Genomic DNA, 24,645 nt, shown 5'->3' with positions numbered 1-24,645 from the left:
AAGAATCTGTGCAACACAGCGGCATAGTGGATAGCACTATCGCCCTGAAGAGACTATCTACATGTATTTTGTATGTTCTCCTAGTGTTTGTGTGTGTTGTCTACTAGCACTCTGGAATCCTCTCCCATTCCAAGAACATAACGGTAGGTAAATTAGCTTCTCCTTACATTGTGACTGTGATAGAGATGTAAGCTTTTTACCATCTCTCAAGTATTATTATTATTATTGATTTATAAAGTGCCAACATATTCTGAGGTGCTGTACAAAGTAAGAAAAACAAACATAGGGTACATAATACAGAGAATGGTATACATCGAATATGGACACTGAAACAAAATAATTACAATGACAAATGTAGCATGATGAATAAAATGTATAACAGTGTGCGATATACAAATTCCTTGGCAGGCTCCGTTACATGAGAGAGTGGAGTCGCAAAACAAATTGGCCTCTATGATCTTTTCGGCAACAACTATGACGATAGCACAGAACTGGAAGAAACCATCTGTCACCATTAGTGAAGTAAAATCTAGGATAAATTCTTTCATGATTAACAAAAATCTGACTAGTACCCTTAAGGACACCCATAAAAAGTTTGAAAAGGTTTGGGATCCTCGGATTCAAGTTGCACACCCCTCATTGGAGAATTCTCGAATAGCACGGCTGTGAGACGGATTCTTTTCTTCTTTTCTCTTTTTCAAATTAATTGTTAGTTACTACAGGGGTAATAAGGAGGCACCCAAGGAAGGTGTTATGATATTTAAAATGTTAAATGAACTCATGGTTGCATGTCTGATCATTTTCCTCACAATATAAGGTACAGGATCCTTGAAATATGATGTTTATCATGGGAATTTTTTGTTATGTTGCTTTTTAATTTTATTCTGTGGTTCTTTTTAGTTTTTCCTTTTCGGGAGTAATACTGTATACACTTCCATATGTAGTTAATCTTCATTGTGTGTTGTTACTATTATAGTACTTCATATAGCTAAGTGTCTGCTTAGTCATGTCAGATGTATCGTTTGAATTAACATCTTACCTATGCTGTATGTTTATCTTCATGACTGACGGGGTTCGTTCTAGCTTGCTGCAGCCGTCAGATCAGAGTAGTATCAATAGCCTTCTCTAACTACCCTAGGGGTCATGTAAATGTCAGAGAGCTAAGCTATATTCCTATATTTTGCCAATTTTTGTATATGTTACGGCCAGAACCCGAAGTTTGGCCACTTCGCGTTCTGGCTGGCCACTTCGGGTTCTGGCCGGCCAATGTGGGAAGTGGCCGCTGCGCTGCGGCCAGTGTTAGAAATAAAATGATTCCTGTTAAGATGAATGTATTTTTACGGCCATCTCGCTGCGGCCAAATGTATGAAAAGTTAGTTTAATTTAATGAAATGAAGCCGGCGGCAAATGTAGCAGATGAAGCCGCCGGCTTTCGCTCTGCCTCTCTCTCCTCCCCCTGCCTCTTTCTCTCCCTCCTACTGGCAGCCGGTGGGGACACGCGTTTCCCCGAGAGTCGTTCGTCGCGGCAGGGAATCCTTCCGTTCCTGCAGAGCGGGTGCTGGCAGAAGCGATGTCTGCAGCCTACCTGGTCTGCTTCCCTGGCGCGACGAACGACTCTCGGGGAAACTTGTGTCCCCGCCGGCTGCCAGTAGGAGAGAGAGAGAGGCAGGAGGAGGAGAGAGAGCTGAAGCCGCCATCTGCTACATTTGCCGGCTTCATTTCATGAAATTAAACTAACTTTTCATACATTTGGCCGCAGCGAGACGGCCGGAAAATACATTCATCTTAACAGGAATCATTTCATTTCTAACACTGGCCAGCCAGAACGCGAAGTGGCCAAACTTCGGGTTCTGGCCATAACATATATGCGACACATTTGACTCCGGCTATCCTTTGTACTATGTTATACATCTCAATGTATGATGTTCTGTTTATGCTGACTTTTTCTCAATAAAAAAGTTTTAATAATGATAAAATGTTAAATGAAGAGTAAATGGTTCATTTACCTCCAAGGATACAATAACAGAGGTGCAACAAATTAGAATCAGTTCTGATTGGAACTGCACCTGTGGAAGCAGACAGTAGACTCAAGAAATACATTCTTCTGTTTCAATTTGAATTTTAATCTATTACACATGTAACCATAAATGTATCTTTGGAGCCCCCCCCCCCCCCCCCCCCCCCTTCACAAATGCAGGGACTCTAATGTCCCAAGATACTTTGGCCCATGCACAATTTACTTTTTTTTTTCTGGGTTTTCAACTAGGAGATAATTTATCACCTTCTTTTTAAAAGAACTTTTCAGCACAAAAAAAGTACAGTCACAATTAGTACTTTCTTGTTTCTTGTTTGCTGGTGGCTTAAACTGCATCTTATTCATTCATAATATATTACATCATCACCTAGGAGAAACCTTAGGATAAAAAGTGAATCATCATGCTGTCCACACATTTCCATAAGTCTGCTAAGACTGGATCTGAAAACATTAAAGCAAATTCTCAATACATTTAGTGAATAGTCAAGGCCAAAATCCTAACTTTCCTCAAGCTGGTCTTATTACACCAGAGAAGCCAGCAAATTAAAAGGTCAGTCTACCCAATGTGGATAATTTAGTGTTTGGCAGATACCTGAAGAGTTGAACCATCCAAGCATTTCTAATATCTCTCAAGGAATCTGGGGGTGAGATCTTTGCACTCAAGATCTCTGCACACCTGCTGCACCAATTAGGAAGGAGTTCCACTATCTCTGTTGGATTCTTCAGTAGATGGAATGCAACAAGAGAGACTGAGTGCAGGCCAAGGTAAGAAGAGAAGCACCCAAAATTCCAGAAATAATAGTAACAGAGCCAGGAACAACTCATTGCTAGAGATAAAAGAAGCCAGAGGGTGACTCAGCTCAGTGGACTACACTAGTAACTGAAATATCACTCATAAGTGGAATGACCCTTTAAACCTCATGGACACCTGAACTAAGTCTGAAGCTTTCCAAGTGCTTATCAAATTCTGCGGTCAGAATCCAAACATTTTTAAATGGATGATAAATCCTGAACAAACTATAGTTTTTTTATATACCATAGCTATACGGTAGGTTTATTATTATGCATTTACTGAATATATGATAGCACTACTGAAAGTACATAAAAACTCACCGACTTCCACCCAGTGGGCTACAACCTAATGTCTTTATCACAGTCTAGAGCAAATTTGGGGAAACAAATTCACCTAGTGGTATTTCTTGTTGTTATATACCCTACTAGCTGTGCTTTGATATTGTTCTTCTAGCAGTTATACCAAACAGATCTTCTGTCAGTCCCCCTTTGCTGAGGAAGATTGTTGGCACTTGAAAATCTACAACTAAAGCGGTAGTGCTGCAGTCATGGGAGAAGCTGACAAATGGCAGCAACTGGCTCATTGGGGTATTAATAGACATTCCAAGGAAGTGCCTGCCAGCAGACTCAGCCTGATTGCTAAATATGGAAGCACAGATGAAGTTAGGAAGAAGGCAAAAAAACAGCACCCAAAAACCTCCAGGGGATATACCGCCAGCACCCTAATATACTGTATATACTGGAAGCACCACGATGTACCTTAGGAAAAAAAGGAAAAGCTAAACTAGAAACCACATGAGTGGAATTCAGAGATGAGCACATCTAATGTTTCTGTTTGTACTGCACAGAAGCTTGTTTATAATAACTACAAGAGATTTATAGTAAACTAGTGACCTTAGCCTGCTTAAAAACGGGCTAGGCCTGTCACCACTCTGCTGCACGTGTGCATGCCTGCCGCCCGCCCACACGCCCGCCCCTTCTGGCCCCGTCCTCTCTCAGCTCTCCTCAGTGTCTCTGCATCCCTCCCTGCACATGCGCAGTGCAAAAAAAGCACCGATACAGGGACATAGTGGACGCAGAGACACAGGGAGGGATATTATATAACGAGACTAGTGACCTTAGCCCGTAAACGGGCTAGGTCCGTCACCGCCGCCACCTGCCAGCGCGTGTGCTCGTGCCCCCGCCAGTCTGCCGCGGGCACATGTCCGCGGGCCAGTCGCCCCCTGGCTGTCCTGCTCCCTGTCCAAAGGGTGTCCCTGTGGCACATGCGCAGTAGCGCAAAGGCAGGGACACACACACACATGGACATGGGACGCAGAGACACAGGGGTTTTATTATAGAGGATGGTGTATACTGCCCATAGCTACAAACACCAATAGCCTGATTCGCTAGGGCAACATTCCAGATCTTCAAGTATCACCAGTGGGAGTATCCTAAGTTACCCAACAACCCTCAACTGGGGTTGTGTCTGCCATAAATTGGGTTAGATTTGCAAACCTCACCTGGTTATATCAGAACAATGTTATAGTAGCTAAGAGGTATGAAATGAGGGATGGTGTGATTGCAGTGGTATGCATCGTCCACAGTGTTTTTAATAAATGTAGAGCAAGTTCTTTTAAGAAAAGTTCTCCCCGAGGGTGCCTGCATGGTGCTGCAATCACACACCTGCTTGTGTATTAGCCTTTCAGCACCCCACTTTGTTTCAAGTACCACTAACCTTAAATTATGGGGGGGAAAAACAGTGCTTCATTTTGAAGAGGCACTGTTGTGACATATAGTAGAATGCAGTAAATTATACAGCATACACACTTTTATGTTAATTACACTGGTTTCAGGATCAGAAATACTTCCTACATTGCTGTGTATTGGTATGTTGCCCTGCCCTCTCAGTGATGCCACAGCCTAGGCTGTTTAGCTATGCAGAATTCTCCTCACAGAGTATTCTGCAAGTCCAGAATTTTTTTTCTACTGGCTTTGAACACTAAGCATACAAACATTCCATAGAGTTGCACCTGACAGCACTAAAGATGTTGCCACGTGGGATACTTTTCAGAATGTAAATCAGAGTGAGGAAAGATTTTACAATGGGCAAAAATAATTGATAAAATAGTATTGTAAAAAATCATTAATTTGATTGATTACGTTGTTTTCCCTAAAGTTCCTCTGTAACATCTGGTGGTGGTTTTTATGCCTGTCCGTGTCCCAGGTGGCTGTGTGTATGTATTTTTCAGTTGAAAATGTTAATATTGGTTTGTATTTAATTTGGCCATGTATTTTAGCACATGCCCTTCTTCTTTTTAAAGGACAACTGAAGCGAGAGGTATATGCAGGCTGCCATATTTATTTCCTCTTAAGCAATGCCAGTTGCCTGGCAGCCCTGCTGATCCTCTGCCTCTAATACTTTTATCCATAGCCCCTGAACAAGCATGCAGAAGTTTAGGTGTTTTTGACATTATTGTCAGATCTGACAAGATTAGCTGCATGCTTGTTTCTGTGGTATTCAAACACTACTGCAGCCATATAGTGCAGCAGGGCTGCCAGGTAACTGGTATTCTTTAAAGTGAAGGGGAACCGCATTTAAAAAAAATGAAGCAAATACTTACCTAAGGAGAGGGAAGGCTCTGGGTTCTATAGAGCCTTTCAGTCTCCTCTCTCGGTGCTCTCTATCCTGTGCTGGCTCCCCCCCCCCCCCCCCCCGTTTCAATAACTCCACCGAAAGGGTATTTGGAAGTCTTCAGGAGCCGTGTCCTCCCGAAGACGTGCGGCTCCATACTGCACAGGCGTGAGCATGCAATAGAGCATGCTTGCACAGGCGCAGTACAGGGCCGCCCTTCTTCAGGAGCACTCGGGCTCCCTGAAGACTTCTGAAGCCTCCTTCGGCCGGGAAAAGCAGTATTTGACTAAATTAGTCAAATACTGCTACTGTGCACGCCAGCACTGGAACGAGGGGACCAGGAGAGGAGCGGGAAGGCTCTATAGGACCCAGAGCCTTCCCTCTCCTAAGTATCTATCTCATTTTTTTAAATGTGGTTCCCATTCACTTTAAAAGGAAATAAATATGACAGCCTCCATATACTTCTCACTTCAGTTGCCCTTGCCCTCTCTGCAGGAAGAGCACTACAATTGTTTGCAGGTATGCTGGATCACTTTTAATTGCTGGATTGCCGCAAAGGCCACATAGGCAATAGCCTGGTGGTATCTTCTGCCCAAGTGGCAAGATTGGATATGGAAGAAGGGGGGGGGGGGGGGACTGCTGGATTCTGAAGACTAGACAGCAAATGAGATCTTCCCCTGGTAGAGGGAAGCTACTGCCAAGGGCTGCTGCACACAGAACTGGTATGGTGACTGCTGCTTTACAAGGAGAGGAACTGTTGTAAAAAAATTAAAAAAAAAACCAACCTTCATAAAAGGTAATTTTATTCTTTGGTGACACAACTCCCCTTATGTCCCACCTATTTATAGCAACTCCTGCACTGCTTCTTAAGACTTGATCCCTGTTATTTTGACTCCTTTAAGTCTAGGTGTGGATGATACTTTACAGCTATGGTATACGCCTCATCTGAAGCCATTAATGAGGACATTAGTAGGGGCGTAACTAGACTTAATAGGGCCCCCCTGCAAAAATGATGGTATGGGGCCCTCTTGGTTCCCGAACCCCATGCAAGTCATGATTGGGAGCCAGAGAATGGCAGCAGAGTATTCTGCTGTGAAGCAGCATCTAGAAGCAGATAAAAATGACAGACGCTCCTGCTACTAGTTACTCTGCTAGTAGCTACTCTGCATGGCAGGGACGTTTTTTGTGAGTGAACGGTGAGGTGTTCTTGGCTGCACTTGCGGTTGGGGAGAGGAAGGAGGAGGTGCCCCCAAACCCTCTGGGCTCCCCTGCGATGTCAGGGGTCTCAGGGGTTGATTGCTGCGCCCATGGACATTAGATTGCCAAGTAAACAAAGTTTTACTCATAAAACAGATGAGGCAACAAGTTAAGGTAGCCATACATCTAGCGATGATGGGCAGATTCAACCAAGAGACAAATCTCTCTCTGATCGAATCTGATTACAGAGAGAGCTACTGGCAGGCCAATTCATAATCAATTTAGGAATTGGCCTTGTGATGCTGCATCCGCCGCCTCGCCAGCCCGACACTTTCACCCCTAATGTCAAATGTGCCCTCCTGATGCCCGGTGTACTATGCTTTACCCGTCTGCGCCTGCCACTGGCTCCGGGCTTTGTATATGAATGGAGGACAGACCCCCGGCAGACACAAACAGGTAAAGTATAGTGGACCAGGCATGGGGGTAGATTTGACGTTAGGAGCACAGGCGTAGGGGCTAAGGTAGCCGCGGCAGAACGTGCGACCGGGGGCCCCTGAGGGGCCCGCTTGTCCTCCACACGGGCTGCGTGAGAGGGGGCAGCGGCAGGCGAACGAACAGTGGCTGACGGGGTCATAAAATACTCACTTCTTCCTGTTTTTGCATTCCATCTCACATTAACAACGCAAGAACAGGAAGAAATAAGTACATGCAGCGAGTGGATCCCGGTGAAGTGAGTATATAATGACCTCCTCCTCAGCCACTGCTCGTTTTCCCGCTGCTGCGTCCCCCCCTCTGCCTGGCTACCTATACTGGGAGCACCTATTCCTGGTTACCTATGCTGGGGGCACTTATAGGTAGCTACCTATACTGGGGCACTTATTCCTGGCTACCTATACTGGAGGCGCCTAAACCTGGCTACCATGGGAGGGGGGGGGTTTAGGGAGTGGGGCACATCTAACTACCATGGTGGGGGGGCACATTATTTAATGGGGGGGCCTGGATCCAAATTCGGCATCTGTAGCTACACCACTGGTTAGGGGGTATAGCACAAGGGGTTTCATTGTGTTCATCGCTCACCCTGATATGAACGCCGAGCAACCCAATCAACCATGACGGCCAGACATCTTGCATCATGTTCAATCGATACAAGGCTGAAATTGGTTGCATCACCGATCAGGCAAGCTCTTGGCCACATCAATTTTCACCCAATTTGATAATTATTGATTTGATAATGAATATCAAATCGGACAGCTCGATGCATGTATGGCCACCTTTAGACTTCATAGAAGATTATGGAATGGCTGTACATTGCTAAAGTTCTTCTTTGGGGTCTTAAGGAGAGGACACCAGTTAAAAGGGAAGCACAGAGACAACAGGAGCCCAAATAGCGCAATATTACATAAAATAATGGAAATTGAAATAATATGTGATAAAGGAAAAAAAAAACTCACAAAGATAGGTTGCATGGGTGGCAACCAGCAATTTCATGCAGGTGGAGATGCACAAACCTGACTCCACTTGTGTGTCCAGAGTAAACTGTATGCGATCGGACTCTTGAGGGAAAAACAACTGGTGCTAGGTGTGGCTAGGCCACATGAGACCAATATCACCGCTCCAAAAAGAGGGTGAAAAGGGAGAGGAAAGAAGCTCCTAGTTTTATTCACCTCTGGGTATCTTTTACTTCCCTTTGATCTGAGGAATGAAATATTTCTGCCAAACTGTAAGGCCTAGTGCACACCAGAGCGGTTCGGTCGCGTTTTCAGATCCGACTGCGGATGTGGAAACGCTAGGGTAATGTATTTCAATGGGGTGATGCACACCAGAGCATTTTGCAGAAACGCATACTCCCGAGCTGCTGCAGATTTTGGATTGCGGAGGCATTTCTGCCTCCAATGTAAAGTATAGGCAAACCGCAAACCGCTCTGAAAAACGGCAGTTCAGAGCGGTTTTGCAGGCGTTTCTGTTACAGAAGCTGTTCAGTAACAGCTTTACTGTAACAATATCTAAAATCTACTACACCAAAAACACTTCCCAAAACCGCAAAATGCTAGCTGAAACGCTACAGAAAAATAAGAAAAAGCGTTTCAAAATCTGCTAGCATTTTGCGGATCTGCTAGCGGTTTTTGGTGTGCACCAGGCCTAAGAAAGGAAGTTCTGAAAGGTTAAGAATCTCATATAGAATTATAAAGGGAAAGGTGTTACTGATTACTTATGTTTTTATAAATATTTTTGTTCGTGTAAAAAAAAAAAAACTGTTCTTTTAAACTTCTTCCCTCCCTCCCTCCCTTCTACGAGAAGCAGCGCGATCATTGTGAAAAAAAAAAAAAAACTTTCCCAGCCTCATAGCACTTCCTGCTTGCAGGTCGCATAAACAAAAAGTTACTGTGGCCATCTTGTGGTCAAATAGTAAAACTACACTCTAAAGCATTTTTAACATACAAATACATTAGTTTTGCACACAAAATTAACTCATTACCTCCCACACTCCCCAATTTTATTTTTTTTGTAATTAAAAAAAAAATAAAAAATGTACAATTAAAAAAAATACATAAATAGTTACCTTATGGACTGAACTTTTTAAATATTTATGTCAGTAGGGTACAACACTGTTACTTTATAAACTATGGGCTTGTAATTAGGGATGGACGCAAAACTGAAAAAAATGCACCTTTATTTCCAAATAAAATATTGCTGCCAAACATTGTGATAGGGACATAATTTAAATGGTTTTATAACCGGGACAAATGGACAAATAAATTTCATGAGTTTTAATTACAGTAGCATGCATTATTTAAAAACTATAATGGCCGAAAACTGAAAAATAATGCATTTTTCCCCACATTTTTTCCTATTTTTCCATTATAACATATTTAGAATAAAATAATTCTTGGCATAATGTCCCACCTAAAGAAAGCCTAATTGGTGGCGGAAAAAACAAGATATAGTTCATTCCATTGTGATAAGTAATGATAAAGTTACAGACGAATGAATGGAAGGAGCGCTGAAAGGTGAAAATTGCTCTGGTGCTCAAGGGGTAAAACCCCTCAGTGGTGAAGTGGTTAAAGCATATGATATCTGATTATGGCGATTTTCTCAATTTCTCCAGTTGTATCTGACTGTTGACATGTTTAACATATGCCTTTCTTTCAATAAAAAATACTTTGAAACTGAGGGCTGGTTCACACGGATGTCTGTGTGTAGTCTGTGTTTATGAGCGTTCAACCGCTACTCACTGAGCGACAGAAATCGACATGTCGTTTGATCAAATCGTTTGTTAGCTGTTGTTAGCGTTCGGGAAAGCGTTCGCATTTGAAAGCGTTTGATCGCTTAGACGCCTCTAAAAGAGGAAGTAGTCATAAAAGTAGTAGTACTATTCTGTCCAAGGAAGAGGAAATTGGTCACAGCTTGTGTCCCAGATTGCTGGCTTGCTCTACATCTGGTCCACCAGTTGGCACAGCTCCACAGCGTTCTCCAGGGCTGAATTGGTCGCCATCTCTGCTTCTTATCCCAGAGGATTGTGGTCTATTTCCTGTTTACTCCCTTCCCTATGAATGGACCCCTATGGACCATTTCCTTTCAAGCGCATACCTCCAGGACGCCAACTACAGACAACCAAAGCATTTGTTTGCTGTCGCCGGCTATTTCAAGCGGTTGTTACTGTCGTTTGCTGAACGCAGCCGTCACCAGAAGCTGGATGCGACGTCTCAGAGACCGCTATCAACTGAGATTCTTACAAAACCGATCGCTAACGCTGATAAACGAGATCGCAAAAACGCTCTCATAGAACAACATTGGGAGCGGTTGAAACGCAGCGCTTAAATGACAGCTGTCCGTGTGAACCAGCCCTAAAGGCCAATACTTTGCTTACTAAGCCTGATGCACAGGATGTGATTTTTACTTCAGATCCTATTCAAGTGAGTGATCAAATCGATTTTCATATCTGACATCAACCGGATATTGAAGAAAGCTGGCATACACATGTATGCGGGTTTTTCAAATTCCGACCAGATTTCCGTTCATTTTTCCGATTGGACATCATGTTGCCTAGCTACTGATCATCGGCCCCGGGCCGCCCATGGGGCGGGGTGAGGCAGGTTACTCAGGCGGCGAAAATAGGGGGGCGCCGAGTTGGAGGGGGCAGTACAGTCGGCGGCATTGCACCGCGCGCGGTGGAACGCAGCACTGGAACATGGAAGAAAGTGAGTCATTGCTTCCCTGCTCGCTGATGACTTAAATGCTGGGCAAATAGGTTGGAGGGGGAACCCCAGATGAGGAGGGGGGGACTGACCCCCCCCCCCACCACCACCGCTGTGCCCGCTGCTAGCCCCTCCAGGCTATCTATACTATCGGGTGGCGGCTTCCTGACAAGTTTGCCTCAGGTGGCAAAAAGTCTAGAACCGGCCTTGCTGATCATACTCTCATCTCACTGTCTCATTCTTCACAACATACCGATTCCCTATATTCCAAGTGTAAGCTTGTAAGGCCATGGTCATCTCATAATAATATCACAGTATCAGTGGCGGACACAGCCAGCAGAGGACCCCTGTGCAAAATACCAATTGTGGGCCCCTAACAGGGAACTAAAAGTGGGTGTGGCCATAACTAAATTGGGTGTGGTTACACATTGCATATATTTACCAATACAGTCTATGGCAACCTTCCCTGAGGCCCAGAAATATTTCTTGATGCATACATGTAACATCTGCATTATACAGGTTACTGAACAAAAGCAAAACGTAACCCCAATCCTGCATCAAGACAGAGCATGACATGACAGCTTCTATCTTTTACACTTGAAAGCACAACTGAAGTGAGAGGGATATGGAGGCTGACATATTTATTTCCTTTTAAACAATGCACATTGCCCGGCTGTCCTGCTGATTCTCTGCCTCTAATACATTTAGCCATAGACCCTGAACAAGCATGCAAATTAGATGTTTCTGACTGAAGTGTGGAGCTGACTGGAGCAAATGCAAATGAATCTAGGCAAAGATGGTGCAGTCTGCAATCTAGACTACCTGGCTGGAACCTAGTACAGAGGGTGAGTGAGCTAGGAGGCAGGAGGTGCACTGGGAAGACAAGGCAGTGGATTGTAAATGGGGTGGCTCCAGGATTTTTTTTGCAGGTGGTATGCAAGTGTTAGATCCACCACAGGGGTACGCGACCTGCGGCGCGCGGAGAGCGCTGCGGCAAAAAATTGGCTTGTCCGTGCACTGGAAAGTGGGCACGGTAATGATGGGCCATGAGCAGGGCCAAAAGTACATGAACTTAGCAGCAGTTAGTAATTCACTGACAGTGGTCATCAACAGGAAACTTTGAATGAAGCCCCTTCTCCTAATAAAAATGATGTCCTACTTACTATACATATAGCAGAAGATGTCAGTGCTCTATAAATACAGAATAATAATAATAATAATATGGAAGGACATTAGACTATGACTATGGTAGGATTAGATTGTGAGCTCATTTGAGGACAGTCAGTGGCATGACTATTTACTCTGTAAAGTGCTGCAGAAGATGTCAGTGCTACATAAATACAGAATAATAATAATATGGTAGGACATTAGACTATGACTATGGTAGGATTATATTGTGAGCTCCTCTGAGGATGATTACCTGGTAGGGGTGGGCAAATAGATAGCCTGGTGGGAGTGGGAGGGTGGGCAGATAGATAGATGGATGGATGGATAGATAGCCTGGTGGGGGTGGGAGAGTGGGCAGATAAGATAGATAGCCTTTGGGGGGGCAGATCAGATAGATAGCCTGGTGGGGGGAAGGTGGGCAGATAAGATAGATAGCTGGGTGGGGTTAGGAGGGTGGAAAGATAGAAACACATTCAAGCAAGCCCTCAAAACCCACCTCTTTATGATGGCCTACCCACCTCCTACTACACAGTGACTCTCTAAGGAATATTTAACAGCCCCCCTAGTGTTTTCACCCCTCCCTTTAGATTGTAAGCCTCTGGCAGGGTCCTCCACTCCCTAGTGTAATCTACAGGATCATGTGCTCCTGTCCTATGACAGCCTGTACTTGTATTACTGGGCCTACCTAACCAGCCCATATTGCATGATCATGTATTTTGTACAATTTGTATGTATAACTTTGTTCTATGTGTATAACCCTATGTATGTCATCCTTGTATCATTGTATATATTTATTGTCCAGCGCTGCGTAATATGTTGGCGCTTTGTAAATACAATAAATAATAATAATAATAATATTCAGGTGGGAGGGTAGGCAAATAAATAGCCGGGTGGCAGGGTGGGCTGATAAATAGCCAGGTGGCACGGTGGGCAGATAAATAGCATCAGATAGATAGCCGGGTGGCAGGGTGGGCAGATAGGTAGCATCATATAGATAGCCGGGTGGGAGGTTGGCCAGATAGGTAGCCAGGTGGGCAGATAGGTACCCGGTGGGAGGGTAGGCAGATAGGTAGCCGGGTGGGCAGATAGGCAGCCGGGTAGGCAGACAGGTAGCCAGGTGTCAGAGTGGGCAGATAGGTAGCCGGGTGGGAGGGTAGGCAGATAGGTAGCCGGGTGGGCAGTTAGGTAGTTGGGTGGCAGGGTAGGCAGATAGGTAGCCGGGTGGTCAGTTAGGTAGCCAGATGGGAGGGTAAGCAGTTAGGTAGCAAGGTGGGCAGTTAGGTAGCCGGGTGGGCAGTTAGGTAGCTCAGTGCCTGCCTCACCTGGGGGTTCCCCCTCCTTTTATGAGCGGCGGTTACAGCAAGGCTCCGGCGGGGTAAAGCAAACAATAGAGGTCCAGCTGCCTCCCGGTCTACACTGTCTCCTCTGTATGCTGCTCGCACTAAACCAGGAAGCAGTGCAAGCGGCATACAGAGGAGACAGCGAAGACCAGGAGGCAGCTGGACATCTAGCGTCTGCTGTACCCCGCCAGAGCCTTGCTGTATATGCCGCTCTCCCGTCGCTCGTAATAGGAGGGGGGCCCGCCGAGGTGGGGGAGGGGGAGGATAGGAGTCGGGCCCCCCGGGGAAAAAAGTAAAAAAATAAATAAAAAACTGGCGAAACTGAATGGGCCCCTTAAAGAGAATCTGTATTGTTAAAATCGCACAAAAGTAAACATACCAGTGTGTTAGGGGACATCTCCTATTACCCTCTGTCACAATTTCGCCGCTCCTCGCTGCATTAAAAGTGGTTAAAAACAGTTTTAAAAAGTTTGTTTATAAACAAACAAAATGGCCACCAAAACAGGAAGTAGGTTGATGTACAGTATGTCCACACATAGAAAATACATCCATACACAAGCAGGCTGTATACAGCCTTCCTTTTGAATCTCAAGAGATCATTTGTGTGTTTCTTTCCCCCTTCTGCTCTCATGCACTGAAGTTTCAGGATGCTCTTTTCTTCCTGCAAACAGCTTTGCCCTTGTCTGTAATTCCTCAGTATGTGAAAGCCCAGCCAGCTCAGAGGAAGATTTATCCAGCTTGTAAAAGATAAGAGAGAAGCTGCTCTAATCTAAATAATACACAGGCAGTGTGCAGAGAGGGGCCTGGAAGGGGGAGTTCATAGCAGAACCACAACACTGAAGAACTTGGCAGCCTTCCAGACACAGGCCGACAAGTCTGACAGGGGAAAGATACATTGATTTATTACAGAGACTGTTATAGTAGAAAGTGCTGCAGTAAGCTAGAACACATTAGAATAGCTTTTGGAACTTGTAGGATGATAAAAAACAGGATGCAATTTTTGTTACGGAGTCTCTTTAAGAAACGGAACTTAAGGCGCCCGCACAATCTAATCCCTATCATAGTCCTATGTCTATGTATGTATCGTAGTCTAGGGCCAATTTTAGGGGGAAGCCAATTAACTTATCTGTATGTTTTTGGGATGTGGGAGGAAACCGGAGTACTCAGAGTAAACCCACGCAGACACAAGGAGAACATACAAACTCCTTGCAGATGTTGACCTGGCTGGGATTCGAACCGGGGACCCAGCATTGCAAGGCAAGAGCGCTAACCACTACGCTACCGTGCTGCCATAGTATTCAATATCTGTTGACCCTCATACTATAGGTGGTAAAATTGGTCAGTGATTGGCCAATCAAAAGTGTGTACCAGGCTTTAGAGGCAGAGGATCAGCAGGACAGCCGGGCAGTGTGCATTATTATAAAGGAAATACATATGTTAGCCTCCATGTCCCTCTCAGTTCAGGTGTCCTTTAAGGGCTTGTTCACACTATGAGCGATTTTGTTTTTATTTAAGCGCTGGCGATTTTTAAAAACGCTTATGCAATGATTTCCTATGTGAGTATTCTCACATGAGCAATGAGCTTTCTTTCCAATCGCAAATTCGGCTCCTGCACCATTTCCTGAGCATTCAAGGCTTCAATCCAAGGTATAGGGAAATCGCTAAGCACTTGAAAAAGTTTTTATTAAAAAATGCTATTGCTATTATAGCCTATGGCAGTGTTCTCACTGCCACGATCGCGGGCGTTTTGCAATTATCGCTAATCGCAAACGCGTTACCTGCAACAGATTTCAGGCGATTTTGGAGCGATTGCCATTAGCATGTATAGAACTGCTAATCACGATCCCTCCAAAAACGCAAATTTGTCCAGTGATTTTTTTCCCTGTTAAATCGTGGAAAAATCAACCGCAGAAAACGCTAACGCAAATCACTAGCGTTTATCATTTTTAAGTGTGAATGGGCCCTTAGAAAAGTGCTTCTAAAAATTGCTAATCACTCAGAAAGCGCTGGGAAAAGCGCACACAAAAGCACTCAGTGCTTGCAATTCCTAATGTGAACAAGACCTAAGCAATACAATGCTTGTGATTTGATCAATGCTTCATAATTCCTGCAAAAATCTGCCGAACTTGAGTTTGTGGTGTGGTGTGGGAATCAACTACGATCTGATTGAATTTAAATGAGAAAAAGATCATCAACTTGGAGTTCTGGGTTATATTCAACCTGTGTATGCCTTGCCTTCCATGTCTACATTAACCCCCATTAACCCCAAAGCTGCTGCTGTTTGCAGCCACACTCCCATCTACAGTGTATATAAGCATGGCCATACTGCACATACACGAGTACGGCCCACACCGGCGCAGCAGCATAGAGCTGCTTGTGCATGGCGGAAAAGCCATGCACAAGTGACTTTGTACTGCTATACAGGAGCGGACCATGTTTGCTCTTGTGCAAATGATTTAGGGCTATAGTGTGAACCTACATGCTTTAATTCAGGGGTCCTGCACCCCCGATCCATGGCCCATCGTCGGTCTGCGGGACGTTTTAAACTGGTTTGTGGGCCTGGCCCCTCTCTGTATGTATTAATGCACAGGAGCAGGCAGCACAAAGCCACCAGGTGGCCACCAAATATTAGGTCTGCCCTGCTGGGCCCGGCCTGGCTCTGTACCAAAATACAGGGCACAGTGGGGTTTTTTTTTGGGGGGGGGACACCAAATGTTTTTTGTTTGAGCTGAGGGCCCAATTCCATTTGTCTGCACCTCTCTCTTACCTCAACACATCACCAGACCCCTACCCCTTCCCTTGGGAGACAACCTAGCCCCACACTGCACCCCCCACCCAGCGAAAATCCACAACACTTCCAACCCCATGCCTACTCACCATGCCCATCCCCCCACCGATCCCCGGAAAAAATTCATACTTCAAATCGGTCCTCAGACTGAAAAAGGTTAAGATCCTTGCTTTAATTAATTTAAAGGATACTAGAGGCGAAAAATATAGGAGAAACGGGGAGCTGGCATGTATAGGGAGCCATCCTGAGGCCCACCGCTCCCCTGTTCTCCTTCCTGCCCTTCCGATGATGGTAATTGCCCTCCGGTACCCTCTTCCGAGTCACCAAATTCAGGCATCACTGCGCCTACACTGGATACAGTAGGGATGGGAGGACCCTGCCAAATAGTTGCAATCTAAGGGGGAGGGCGGAGGACACACTAGGTAGGGATGTAGAATGAGTGAATGCGGGTGGGTAGGTGTATTGCTACAGAAAAAGTTACACCACTTACACAGGTAGCAATTGCAGGTTCTTTTAGATTCCTCCAAAATCAGAGACAAGTAACGAGGTTAACAAATTTATTGATACAAAATATGATATGCAATACCAAGTTATTGGAAAGAAGACAGAGAATAACAACATAACATAACATAACAAGTATCAGAATTATAAACACATCACCTCACCTTGTGTTTCCTAGGTGTCCCGCTCAAGGTTGCAGTAACTTCTATCTTTCTTATGCTGAATACACACGGTGCGTTCGCGCACTCGATTTCCCGCTCGATTCCCGTCGATTCGTTTATTTCCAACATGTCCGATTTGGATTTCGATGGATCGTTAGGTCGATTCAGCATACTTTGCATGCGAATCGACCTAACGATCCATCGAAATCCAAATCGGACATGTTGGAAATAAACGAATCGATGGGAATCGAGCGGGAAATCGAGTACGCGAACGCACCGTGTGTATTCAGCACTAGAGAGCAACTCTTCCCTCACGATAGCCTAGAAGTTCCTTAGACGGGAAGCGGTGTCAGACTTAGCTAGGTGGCCAGCCCAGCTATTAGTTGAGAGAATTCCGTCGTCTTGAAATAGCAGATGGAGCCCCATGTTAGCCTATGGAGTATGGTAGAAAAAAACCCTTTTTGACGATCAGCAACTCCGAACAAGTGATAATGGCTGGAATCCCACCAAATTGGCCACATTCCGGTCAGCATACTTTTGATAGATTTATGGTCCCCTTTCATGTGACCATCCGCCCATCTACACAATTAGATATTCACTCTGGAATACAACTACTAGATTTACGACCCATTTCTAAAGTCATAGTCATGCATTATAGCCTAAAAAATATCCTAATGTCCCTTAACTTCATACATTAAGAGGCCATTAGGTCATAAATGAAGAGTCTTAAATCATGGGTCAGATCAGTGCTACATTCCTTATATGCAAGCACTTCATATAATGGTGCTTTTTAAGTAACATATGACTCATAGACCCATCTGTGTTACTTTCTGACAAACAAGTGTTAAAGAAGTCCACCGGACTCAAATGAACCAATATACAGATCTGAATGAAAAGATTCACATACAAGATGGCTTACTATAGCAATATCAGTACAATATGGTGCATAAAAGCTATAGCACTACAGTAGGCCATCTTAAAGAGATGTGTTTTGAGGGCTTGCTTCGAGATGATGGAGGTGGCAAGTTTGATGGCCAGTAGAAAGGAGTTCCATAGGGTGGGGGTAGTTCTTGAGAGATCTTGCAGGTATGGTCGGGGGTGAGAAATGCGTGGGAAAGTCAGGCGGAGGTCATTGGAGCAGTAGCGTAACTAATGATCTTGGGGCCCGGTGTGAGTTTTACATGGGGCCCCAAGCACTGTATTGATATGAAGCCCCAAAACCCTTCAAAGACCGCTGCAGTATCAGAGAGGTGCATTTAGAGTAAGGAAACAGTTTGTTAAAGATAAACTCTGACCAAGAATTGAACTTTATCCCAATGAGTAGCTGTTACCTCCTTTTACATGAGAAATCTATTCCTTTTCACAAACAGACCATCAGGGGGCGCTGTATGACTGATATTGTGGTGAAACCCCTCCCACAAGAAACTCTGAGGACTGTGGTACTCCTGGCAGTTTCCTGTCTGGGAACCTTGCTGCATTGTGGGAAATAGCTGTTTACAACTGCCAAAAAAAGCATGCAGCAGCTACATCACCTGCCAACAGTAAAAATGTCACCATGTAATAAATGTCAGAATGTAAATCAGGGATTTAAAAGAATATACAATGGGCAAACACTGACTAAATCATTTATACATAATTATTGTAAAAATGAAGCACTTTTTTTGTATTCCATTATTTTCACTGGAGTTCCTCTTTAAGGATTACCACCATGCAATGCACAGATAGAGGTGTTCATTACCAGCATAGCACCAATAAAAAGCGAATCAGATGGATGAAGGAGGGCCCCTAATGTGCTCTGACTGGTCCAGGGTCCCCAGTGGGGTCGCAGTCTCTGCATCCCTTATTGCTACACCACTGCATTGGAGGACCAAAGGGGTCGGGTGGGTATATATCTGTGGACGAGCTCAGAGATGTAGGTGGGCAGGTCTTATGCACAGATTTGTAGGTCAGGCACAAAAGCTTAAAAAATATTTTGAAGCAGATAGGGGGCCAGTGCAGGGATTAACAGAGAGGAGAATGTGGATTCCTAGTGGTGTGGGGACATATAGGATTCCAAGGGCTGAAGGAAGCCCCAGGTAAGTAAATCAGATTTTTTTTTAAATGCCGAATGTTTCCTTTAAGGGCTCATTCACACCTAGGGCATTCTGCGCATTTTTTCAGCTCCGGCACCCTAAAAACGCTTGTGCAATTAATCCCTATGGGATGGTTCATATCAGCGCGATTCGTCGGCTTTCCGCTCAGCAAAGCACTGCATGTACCATTTTTAGGGTGATTTTGGTGCAATGGAAGGTATAGGAAAAACGCAAAACACTCGCAAAATCGATTTGTGCGGCAATTGCGTTCACGCTTTTAAGAATAAATACATTGTATTTATTATTTTCCAGGTCAAATAGTTCACTTCCTGATGTGCGCCAGGAAGTAAAACAAATCGCTCTGCAAAAGCGCTTTGAAAAGCGATGTATACAAAATCGTAGTGCGCAGGTAAGCACCGGGGGGGGGGGGGGGGTGATCACTGACAAAATCGCAAAACACTCGATTTTAGTTGTAAACAAAGCCTAAAGGGAACCTGACGATAGTAAAAAAAAAAAAAAAGTTACCTGGGGCTTCTATCAGCTCCCTCCAGCCACTCTGTGCCCATGCCGGTCCTCAACGATCCTCCGGTGCTCCGCCATGGCTTTTTTGCTTTCTTCAGTCGCTGTCCACTGCTCCTGCACGGCCCTGGCTGTGCACGTCCTCATTCGGCTCCCGTCGCCAAGAGCATCCTGCGCAGGCGCAGTAGAGATTTTCTCATACCGTGCCTGCGCAGGATGCTCCTGATACTGGAATCCCAAACCAGGACATGCACGGCCAGGGCCGTGTAGGAGCAGTGGCTGTCGATTTAAAAGTTGTCGATACCGAAATTGCGCTGTGCGGTGGGGTACCAGAGGCCCGTTGAGGCACAGTGCAGCTGCAGGCCGTGGCAGAAGCCCCGGGTAAGCAACATTTTTTTTTTAACTATCTTCATGTTCCCTCAATGCAACAGTCCCCAACACCTGGCCCATGGGCTGTTTTGAGACGGTTTGCGGTCCTGACCTCTCTCTCTCTTATTTCATTAATGCAGAGCAGTGCACAGCAGAGCGTCACCAAGTGACGTCTACTTTGTACGCTTCCAAATGCTTATCAACATCGGGTGCCGTATAGAGGATAAAGCAGTTTAGCAGACATCTGTAAGGAGAGGATGATGCCAGGGCCGTTTCCAGACTTTTTGGTGCCTGAGGCAAACTTGTGATGCCCCCCAGAGATTTTGAATGATCACACAGCACCCAACAATTTACTCTGCTTCATTTAATGCTCTCACATGACATGCTGCAGCTCAACACAATAGCACACTGACTAGCTATGAGTCTGTGACATACTGCTCACACTCAGACAGTTGGCTGTCCTCCATTCCTCTTTATTCAGGACAGCAGTGCCACCTTCTTCTGTGCAAGTCAAATGAAACACTGCTGCTCTCTTGCCTCTCCCCAACCTACTCACTGTCAGACTCCTCACACAGCAAAACAAGCTGCTTTTAAATGATGACCTCTTCACCTCGCTGTCCTCTCACCTCCTACTCTGAATGCTGTTAGTGTAAACACACAGTACACACATGCTGCCCCTATAATCTCTGTGCCTGATGCAATTGTTTCACCTTGCTTCATGTGAGAACCAGCCCTGGATTGCATATGCAGAATTTTGTTTACTAAGGAAATGTTAGGAGCCCATGCAGTAAAGTAATTGACCTAGTAAACTGAATTAAAGACTTGCAATGACTGCATCCACGCCATATTTTTCAGGTTCAACAGCGTTGTGTCACTGATACAACATTAATAACAACGTGTAATTAAAGTATATTGGGCAACAACACATTGCTCAACTCCAGGTCGTGATTCATTCTGGCCACACCAACGAGTTCAGCTAGAACTACGGGAACTATAGGGAGATGTAACCTTATTAGTGCGCGTTCAATTCCCACAATCCTAACAGCTTCCCACACCCCTGACCCCTCTCCCCTTCTCATCTCTTCTCCCCCTCTAGCCTCCCCTCAGTTGTCAATCTACAGTAGCCGGAAGCGGAAGTACTGGAGGAGACGCATTCCCAGAGGAACGGAAGTAAGTTCAAGGCTGTGGGTGCTGCTGCTGCAGGGTGGGGGATATTACTGTAGCAGCATCTGCCGTGATATGGAGATGCTGTGCTATTCAGGGCTATGGAAGAGACGTCAGTGCCTGGGTGGCAAGTTGGCAACAGGCTGGTCTGACTTTCCACTGAGCTTCAGCTGGACACGTCTCAATAGAAGTTTACTTTTCAGAGTTGATCCTTGTGATGCGATTGCTTCAGCAGTTCAACAGTTCATCATTTTTAACTTGATTTTGGGATCTTTAGTAAAATATGCTGTTTACAGGCTGACTGCCCAGCATAGAGCTCATCAAAAGTATTATCTACTTCGCATTTGTTTCCCTGCTCTGAGGAATAAGCCTGAGTAATAACATTTTTCTCTACTGATTAGATAAAATGCAGTTGTTTCTCTTCATGATACATACCGGTATTCTAAAATGTAATTTGGGAAATAGTCCAGTACGTACCTATTCACCATGCAGAGTTTGTAGGATAGCGGCAGTACAGATGTTCTACCACTTCATGCACATAGTAAAATATCAGTATTTACAGATATTTTACTATGACACAACCTCTTCCCTACTCTCACACAGAACCCTCGGGGGCAACTAGCCTTAACGCCACCCTTCATGGTTCAAAGGTGCCCATTAACAGTACAATTTTTTTTCATCAGATGCGATCTTTCAACACAATGTTTATGATGACATTGTACAGAAAACTGCAGTGTGTGGTGAAAATAGATATAAAATGGTTTTATAGTTGATTGGTTTAGGAAATTTATGAATGTTGGATTGTATGATCGAATTAGAAGCGAGAAAATGCCCTTAACGACCTGTTTATGGGAGAAAACGAGAATTTCCTTCCGATTATTTTTTTTTATCTTAAAAATTGTGTCAAAAGATTGCATCTGATAATTTTTGTTTTTACTGCTAATGGCCACCTTAATCTCCCAAGAAATTCATGCTTTGGGTGTTCCCATGTCATTATGTATAGTAATGGATAGCGTAAGGCTACGATGTAGGAGGATTGGGGACACTTCTGGACTTTCCAGGAGATTTCCACTACAGAGGTAAGTATTAATAATACACACTTGTTTTCAGTCTTTTTTTTTTTTTTTTTTTTTGCTCCAGGTGCGTTTTTAACATTTTGAACTGTAGCAATGCTATTCATTCATGTCCGCTCCGCTGTCACCGCCCATGGCATGTAACTGTGGAGTGTGAAGCCTGTCTGATTTTTACTGTCATTTTTGGAAATTCTTAGCTGGCACAGACTGAAAAGGACTTGTATAGCACCAGTCTAGAATTATTCTATAATTATATGATTAATTTTTTTTAAATGTGTCATCAAAACGACGTAACTACTCCGCTGCTTCTCATGGTTCAGTGTTGGCATAATGCAAAATAACCGTACTATGCGTATAGAGGAGTGTATATTGTTACTGCTGTGGTATTCTTGTCAGTGTTTCTCTTTGTGATCCATTTGTTTCTGTTGGCCTGGAGTTTGGCACAAACCTGCGCCCTAGATACAAGGGGAATTTACAAAACAGTGTCTTGTCCCAGGACAAACAACGTATCACTTCTCATGTATAAATAAATACACGAACAACACAGCATTGTTTGTATGAGAAGTTGTACGATACAAGTGTACATATAGAAACTGCATTCATCTGAGTGTGAAAAACATATACAAACTGCATTCTGCATAAAAATTGCACTTAAAGAGACACTGAAGCAAAAAAAAAAAAAAAATATGATATAATGAATTGGTTGTGTACTATGAATAATTACTAGAAGATTAGCAGTAAAGAAAATATTCTCATATTTTTATTTTCAGGTATATAGTGTGTTTTCTAACATTGCATCATTCTCTAATATGTGCAGATTACACAACACTCTGCATTCAAAATGATTCTTTCAAAGCAGTCTGAACTAATGACCTCTCCTCTGGCAGAGAAAAAGAATACTGTTCACTTACAGTAGAGATAATAAAAGTCAGAAGACAGCCCTCTCCACGACTTTGAAAGTCGTAGAGATTATTGGCTTTTTTGCATAGAGATAACTGGAGTTTCTTAACTCTTCCTGTACTGGAAACAATTACACTGATGTATCTGATCTTAATGTTTTATTTCTTAGCTGTGCTACACATACAAATCATAATATCATAAATTTTTTTCGCTTCAGTGTCTCTCTTTAAGCTCATAAAATATAGTCTTTCTGGATGTTATTTATTGTGTTTCTGTGCAGGGCTGTGGAGTCGGTACACAAACACCTACTTCGACTCCTCAGGTTAGGATGTCACCGAATCAGACTCCTCTAATTTGCATATTACAATTTTGTTGCATCTCTTAAAGGGGCACTACAGCGAAAAACTGTAAAATTTAAAATATGTGCAAACATATACAAATAACAGAATAAGGGCTGGTGCACACCGAGCGGCTTTTTTGGCGTTTCTGCAGCCGCTTGGGGCTGCGGATACGCTTGGTCAATATATCTCAATGGGGTGGTTCACACCAGAGCGGGAGGCGTTTTGCAGAAACGCATACTCCCGGGGTGAGGCATTTTTTTGGATTGCGGATGCGTTTCTGCCTCAATGTTAAGTATAGGAAAAACGCAAACCGCTCTGAAAAACGCCTGTTCAGATCGGTTTTGCCGGCGTTTTTGTTACAGAAGCTGTTCAGTAACAGCTTTACTGTAACAATATATGAAATCTACTACACCAAAACCGCTACACAAAACCGCAAAACGCTAGCGGAAACGCTACAGGAAAATAAGAAAAAGCGTTTCAAAATCTGCTAGCATTTTGCGGATCTGCTAGCGGGTTTTGGTGTGCACCAGGCCTAACCAAGCAGCTTAGGGTGACCCAAACTAAATAATAAGTACATTTTTTCCAGAGTAAAATTAGCCATAAATTACTTTTCTCCTATGTTGCTGTCACTTACAATAGGTAGTAGAAATCTGACAGAAGTGACAGGTTTTGGACTATTCCATCTCGTTATAGGGGATTCTCAGGGATATATTTGTTTTCAAAAGCACTGCTCTGTCCAACTGCCAAAAAACTGTGTAGGAAGCAGGCAAGCTGTCCAGCATCATTGTTTAAATCCTTTTTAGGGAATATCTTTATAAAGAATAAAAGCCTTGCAGAGAATCCCCTATGAAGAGATGGGCTAGTCCAAAACCTGTCACTTCTGTCAGATTTCTACTGCCTACTGTAAGTGACAGCTTTATAGGAGAAAAGTAATTTATGGCTCATTTTAGGCTGGTTTCACAGTGGGACGTTACAGGCGCACGTTAGAGCAGCCTGTAACGCAGCCCACCGCACAGTAATGAAAAATCAATGGGGCTGTTCACAGTGCGGACGTTGCGTTACATTGTAACGCTGCGTCACAAGGCAAGGTACTGCATGCAGTACTTTAGACGCTTGCACATGCTCAGTAATGTTGGGGAGGAGCGGAGAGCGGCCAGGCACATGGCTAATTAATATGCACTGCACGTTATGACGTGCAGTGTTTACTTCCTGGAGCAGCCGCTCTGTGCGGCGATTGGCCGGCGGGACCACGTGATGCCGCATGCGCACAAGAGTGCGCATCACGGCATCACTGACGCCAGAGTGAGCTGCACAACGCGGCTCACTCTGACGTCCAGATCCAGCACCACCAGGCGTTGAGTTAGGGGGACGTTATGCGACCTTAACGCCCCCTCTAACGCAACGTCCTGGTGTGAA

At 44.4% G+C, this 24,645-nt stretch overlaps 1 protein-coding gene across 7 annotated transcripts in view; it reads left to right on the top strand.

The window, feature by feature from the left end:
* The window catches only part of SNX21 (sorting nexin family member 21), a 368,146-nt gene that overhangs the window by 303,537 nt on the left and 39,964 nt on the right, over positions 1 to 24,645 (top strand). For 4 of the 7 annotated variants that reach the window (XM_068263247.1, XM_068263249.1, XM_068263246.1 and 1 more), the window contains one exon: positions 20,848 to 20,921. The exons of 1 other annotated variant lie outside the window; for it this stretch is intronic. The gene's annotated coding sequence lies outside the window, so the exon portion shown is untranslated. Of the gene's footprint in view, positions 1 to 20,721; positions 20,922 to 20,964; positions 21,290 to 24,645 lie in introns of those variants that run through there. 2 more of the 7 variants (XM_068263251.1, XM_068263252.1) reach the window with 2 other exon arrangements.

This window comes from Hyperolius riggenbachi, chromosome 12, assembly GCF_040937935.1.
Source record: "Hyperolius riggenbachi isolate aHypRig1 chromosome 12, aHypRig1.pri, whole genome shotgun sequence".
Taxonomy (NCBI): Eukaryota; Metazoa; Chordata; class Amphibia; order Anura; family Hyperoliidae; genus Hyperolius; species Hyperolius riggenbachi.
The sequence above is the reverse complement of the archived record's forward strand: the minus strand, read 5'-3'. Positions and strand labels throughout refer to the sequence as shown.